The sequence below is a fragment of the Salmo salar genome, chromosome ssa25 (assembly GCF_905237065.1).
Source record: "Salmo salar chromosome ssa25, Ssal_v3.1, whole genome shotgun sequence".
Classification (NCBI taxonomy): domain Eukaryota; kingdom Metazoa; phylum Chordata; class Actinopteri; order Salmoniformes; family Salmonidae; genus Salmo; species Salmo salar.
The window spans coordinates 19,137,276-19,143,840 of NC_059466.1; positions in this window are offsets into that span (position 1 = coordinate 19,137,276).

Consider the following 6,565-nt stretch of genomic DNA (forward strand, 5'->3'; position numbering starts at 1 on the left):
CAGGGATAGCCATGGGAGCCAAATTAATAGCCAAAATAATGGCCTGCTGTAAGGGTGGATGGTAGGCCCCTTACTTAATCTGGTGAGCAAGGAGAGGCAGGAAGCAGAAGATCCCGTGCAAGGTATTTATTTAAGGCTCTTGGAGCAGGTGTAGGTATTTACCAAATCTATAAATCATCCAACAAGATGGTGGACCAGGCTCAAAAGTAAATAATAAACTGAAACTAGTCAAATGAATATAAAGACGGAAGATCAAACAACTCTACAATAACAGTTGAGATACTATAACCTGTACGATACAGAAATATATATAGAATACTTTTAAAGAGCTGGACTAGAGCAGAAACTCTCCCCCCCAATTAGTAATGGAGTGTCCCTTCTTAATGAGCAGACCGTGGCCACCTGCGCCTTTGGTGGCCACGCCAAACATTTGTAGAGACAGATCTCACACACAAAAATGTGTAAGTAATGCTTCAGACTAGCAACATAAAGTTTATTACTTATCTAATTTAAAGTTTTGAAATTATTTAGACTAGATCAAAACACATGTAACACACTTAACCAAAACGAATGTTTGGTGAGGTGACCAAGCAATTATATCACCATGTATACTGTGAAATGGGACTAGTGAGGAAGCACAACTGGCTTTCTCACACCTGCCCAACATTTTTATACATGGCTATAATCATGATGAGATGTTAATTGCTTAATTAACCACATCTGTGTTTAAGTAACTGCTTTCAGCATACTTTGTATTAGAGGTCGACCAATTATGATTTTTCAACGCCGATACCGATTATTGGAGGACCAACCAAGGCCGATACCGATTAATCGGCCGATTTTTAACAATGATTTTGTAATAATGACAATTACAACAATACTGAATGAACACTTATTTTAACTTAATATAATACATCAATAAAATCAATTTAGCCTCAAATAATGAAACATGTTCAATTTGGTTAAATAATGCAAAAACAAAGTGTTGGAGAAGAAACTAAAAGCGCAATATGTGCCATGTAAAAAAGTTAACGTTTAAGTTCCTTGCTCAGAACATGAGACCATATGAAAGCTGGTGATTCCTTTTAACATGAGTCTTCAATATTCCCAGGTAAGATGTTTTAGGTTGTAGTTATTATAGGACTATTTCGCTCTATACGATTTGTATTTCATATACCTTTGACTATTGGATGTTCTTTTAGGCACTTTAGTATTGCCAGTGTAACAGTATAGCTTCCGTCCCTCTCCTCGCTCCTACCTGGGCTCGAACCAGGAACAGATCGACAACAGCCACCCTCGAAGCAGCGTTACCCATGCAGAGCAAGGGAAACAACTACTCCAAGTCTCAAAGCGAGTGACGTTTGAAACGCTATTAGCGCGCACCCAGCTAACTAGCTAGCCATTTCACATTGGTTACACCAGCCTAATCTTGGGAGTTGACAGGCTTGAAGTCATAAACAGCGCAATGCATTGCGAAGGGCTGTTTGAATGAATGCTTACGAGCCTGCTGCTGCCTACCATCGCTCAGTCAGACTGCTCTATCAAATCATAGACTTAATTATAACATAATAACACAGAAATACGAGCCTTAGGTCATTAATATGGTCGAATCCGGAAACTATCATCTCAAAAACAAAACGTTTTTCCTGTCAGTGAAATACAGAACCGTTCCGTATTTTATCTAACGGGTGGCATCCCTAAGTCTAAATATTCCTGTTACATTGCCCAACCTTCAATGTTATGTCATAATTACGTAAAATTCTGGCAAATTAGTTCGCAACGAGCCAGGCGGCCCAAAAAATTGCATGTACCCTGACTGCGTGCAATGAACGCAAAATGACACAATTTCACCTGGTTAATATTGCCTGCTATCCTGGATTTCTTTTAGCTAAATATGCAGGTTTAAAAATATATACTTCTGTGTATTGATTTTAAGAAAAGCATTGATGTTTATGGTTAGGTACAGTCGTGCAACGATTGTGCTTTTTTTGCAAATGTGCTTTTGTTAAATCATCCCCCGTTTGGCGACGTCGGCTGTCTTTGTTAGGAAGAAATAGTCTTCACAGTTCGCAACGAGCCAGGTGGCCCAAACTGCTGCATATACCCTGACTCTGTTTGCAAGAGAAGTGACACATTTTCCCTAGTTCAAAGAAATTCATGTCAGCAGGCAATATTAACTAAATATGCAGGTTTAAAAATATATACTTGTGTATTGATTTTAACCTCTATGGGCTAGGTGGGACGCTTGCGTCCCACCTACTCAACAGCCAGTGTAATCCCGTGGCGCGATATTCAAATACCTCAAAAATGCAAAAACTTCCATTTTTCAAACATATGACTATTTTACACCATTTTAAAGACAAGACTCTCGTTAACCTGTTAGGGCTAGGGGGCAGTATTGACACGGCTGGATAAAAAACATACCCGATTTAATCTGGTTACCACTCCTACCCAGTAACTAGAATATGCATATACTTATTACATATGGATAGAAAACACCCTAAAGTGACTAAAACTGTTTGAATGGTGTCTGTGAGTATAACAGAACTCAAATGGCAGGTCAAAACCTAAGAGATTCCTTTACAGGAATTTTCGCAAAGCGGCGTTTTGTTCGTGCGTTCAAGACACTATCCGAAAGGGTAAAGAAGGGTTACGAGCACGGCGCATTTCATGACAAAAAAATTCTAAATATTCCATTACCGTACTTCGAAGCATGTCAACCGCTGTTTAAAATACATTTTTATGCCATTTCTCGTAAAAAAGCGATAATATTCCGACCGGGAAATCGTTTTTTATTACAAAGAGAGTGAAAGTAAAAGCATGCTATCCCCTCATGCACGAGCCTCAGTCTAATGGCCCTCTGATAGAGCACTTGCCAAACGCGCTGTTTCAGCCTGGGGATGGAATTACATCGTTCAGCTTTTTCCCGCCTTCTGAGAGCCCATGGGAGCCGTAGGAAGTGTCACATCATGCCAGAGATCCCCTGTATTTGTTAGAGATGATCAAGGAGGGCAAGAAATTGTCAGACATGCCACTTCCTGTAAGGAATCTTCTCAGGTTTTGCCTGCCAAATGAGTTCTGTTATACACACAGACACCATTCAAACAGTTTTAGAAACTTTAGGGTGTTTTCTATCCAAAGCCAATAATTATATGCATATTCTAGTTACTGGGCAGGAGTAGTAACCAGATTAAATCGGGTATGTTTTTTATCCGGCCGTGCAAATACTGCCCCCTAGCCCCAACAGGTTAAGAAAGGCATTGATGTTTATGGTTGGAGCAACGTGTACCTAAGCGATTATATGCAACGCAGGACAGGCTAGATAAACTAGTAATATCATCAACCATGTGTAGTTAACTAGTGATTATGATTGATTAATTGTTTTTTATAAGATAAGTTTAATGCTAGCTAGCAAGTTACCTTGGCTTCTTACTGCATTCGCGTAACAGGCAGGCTCCTCGTGGAGTGCAATGTAAAGCAGGTGGTTAGAGCGTTGGACTAGTTAACCGTAAGGTTGTAAGGTTGAATCACCGAGCTGACAAGGTAAAAATCTGTCGTTCTGCCCCTGAACAAGGCAGTTAACCCACCGTTCCTAGGACGTCAATGAAAATAAGAATGTGTTCTTAACTGACTTGCCTAGTTAAATAAAGGTAAAAAAATAATAATTTTTAAAAAATTAGGCCAAATCGGCATCCAAAAATACCAATTTCCGATTGTTATGAAAACTTGAAATCGGCCCTAATTAAAATCGGCCATTCCGATTAATCGGTCGACCCCTACTTTGTAACCCTTATTTATTCAAGGGTTTCCATTATTGAGGCCGTTACCTGTACATGTAGCCTATATGAGAAAAATACAGCCTACAAGGCGACGGCTCCGTCACGTATACTCACTCCCTCTCTGGCGCTCGAGGTCACCAGGCTGCTCATTATTACGCACACCTGTCACCATCGTTACGCGCACCAGCGCCTCATCAGACTCCATCACGTACTAGATAGATATCACTCCCTTTGGTTATTTCCCTAGGCGTTATGGTTTCTGTTTCAGTGTTTCATGTCTGTACGCTACTCGTGTTTCTTGTTTTGTTCCTTGTGTTATTTATTATTAACGTCACTCCCTGTACTTGCTTCCCGACTTCCAGCGTACACGTTACAGGCTCCTCACTTCGGCTGTGTCTGACAAAGTTACTTGAGGTCAAATCCTTGCTTTCGTTCTTGTTTCTATCAATTCTTTTCAAATCTCATTTTGGGAGTAAAACACGGATGGAAGAAGCAAGGATTTGAGGCCGGCAAGTAAGGTTTTCAGACACAGCCTTGGAGTTGACCAGAGAGACAGTAAGTGGAGTTGACCAGAGAGACAGTAAGTGGAGTTGACCAGAGAGACAGTAAGTGGAGTTGACCAGAGAGACAGTAAGTGGAGTTGACCAGAGAGACAGTAAGTGGAGTTGACCAGAGAGACAATAAGTGGATGAGAGAGACAAAATAAATGCCATTTCTTCATCCAGGTTCCACCATCTAATTGCCCCTCGCCTTCTTTCTCCCATATGAAAATTATCCCCCTCTCTGTTATTCAATTAGAAAGAACACATGTCACGGGCAACTCAGCGTTGGCAAATTATAACCCTTCTGACCATAAATCAGAAGTAGCGTCACTGCACTGCTAATTACAGACACTCCAGAGGTTCGGAGAGTCAACCACACCGTGCCACCCTACTTCAAAATAATTAATGGACGGACACTATGCACACTCACTTGTTCATCAAGATTCTAGAATCCCATGGAAAGAACAAGAACATTTGGGGGAAATAAATGGCTGGAAAATTTTTAGTCGTTTTTGACAGAGGGTCGCTTATAATGGCCAACAGTAACACAATCACAATGCTTCCTGGGCCCCGACCTGTCAACCCATTTCCCAAGATGTCAACAGTGACAACTGGGTGTTTTGAAGTCCAACAAAATAAATTGAATAATATTCAAGCGTGCATGCACGAGCGCACACACACACACAAAGTGATAGAAACCTAATCTCTCAAATGCCAACCCAACACTTAAATAGCAGACGTCTTGCCTTTTTGTAGTTAATAGATCCAATGTGAAACGTGATCAACTAGCATTGAAAAAGTTACTTGATTGTTCTCCAATTAAACATCTTTCCCTAATCTCTGAATCACACCTGTAACATCAGTAGCTACAGTAGAATATGCATGCTTCGGAGCGAGGGGCAGGTAGCCTACACACACACACACAGGCAAAGATGTTAGGTTGGCAGTCTGGAATAAGTTTGAGAGACAGTGAGGGCTTTGTTGCATTTTCTGTGGGACTGAAAAATCCAAGAATGTAAAAAAAAAGTTATTAACTGGTTCCCATGCTTTTAAAATCGCAGTGCTGTTCCGGGAACAGTATAGTCCACTTTTGTTCTCGGTTCTGTTCCTCAAAAAAATATATTTTCCCGTTTTCGCTACTGTTCCCTGAGCTGGTTCCAACCCCAGTGATTTACATTTTTGGGAATCTGTTCCAAAAAATATTCACATGCATAATAAAGATGTGATCATATACAAGTTGAAATTATTATGTTTTTGTCAAATACATCTGTTTGGGCTTCTTGCAGTCAACAAATTATTTGTATTTATGTTCCGGGCTCCTGACCATGCCCTCAAGAAAAAAAATTGTCCCACAGCTGAATCAAGTCGAGATTACCCTGGGTTATTGGCTCAGCGGGATCTATACATTTTTCTTTGATGGTCGTTCCAAGGCAAAATAGCTTGCATTACTTTGCAGTGATTTACAATGTTAAGAAGAGCATACCTTTTGCCAACCAGACAAGAGTCAGATGCCAATGGCAGGGTTTTTCATGCCTATTTGTACAGTTATAAAACGCATTGTGTATATATTATATTACATTGCTCCCCACAGTGATATGCTGCTGGCCATTATTCTGTACACTTTCACAGTGAAAAGCCCAATCAAAAACAGCAAAGGGGTCTCATTGAAGTGACTAGATCAAAATCCTCCCAATTGACGTCAATCCAAATTACACAGGGGAGTGGGTCTTCAACATCAAGCCATTTTAAGTATGAGTTTTGGAATGAGGGGGTTCTTCTAAGCAATAAATGCACTTTAAGTGACTTGGCAGAGCTGAATGCGCTGGCTCAGCTTGGGAAAGGAGAGCAAACGGAGAGGCAGATCTAACAATGTTGTCACACCCACTATTCCCACTGTCTCCTTTTCACAGAGATTTTGAGATTGAGCCATTAACAGATGGTATTCTCAATACAAAGCAGTAAAATCAAACGTTTTATCATTTGACTCCATCCAAAAGATTTAATGAGGACAGACCACCAGCCAACTATATTCCTGCCTGCCTTCTGTAGTTTAATAAGCTGTTCTCAGGTCCATTCTTCCCACTGCCCATGCAATGGATCCACTATCAGATGTGGAGGTTTGTGGCTGGCCTGGTCAGGTGGTGGAGGTTTGTGGGTTTATGAAAAGGAGGAGAGGAACCGGAGAAGGCGTGTCAGGGAGCCCTAATCTCCCTATAAAAAGGGTTTAAATATTAAACGACTGAT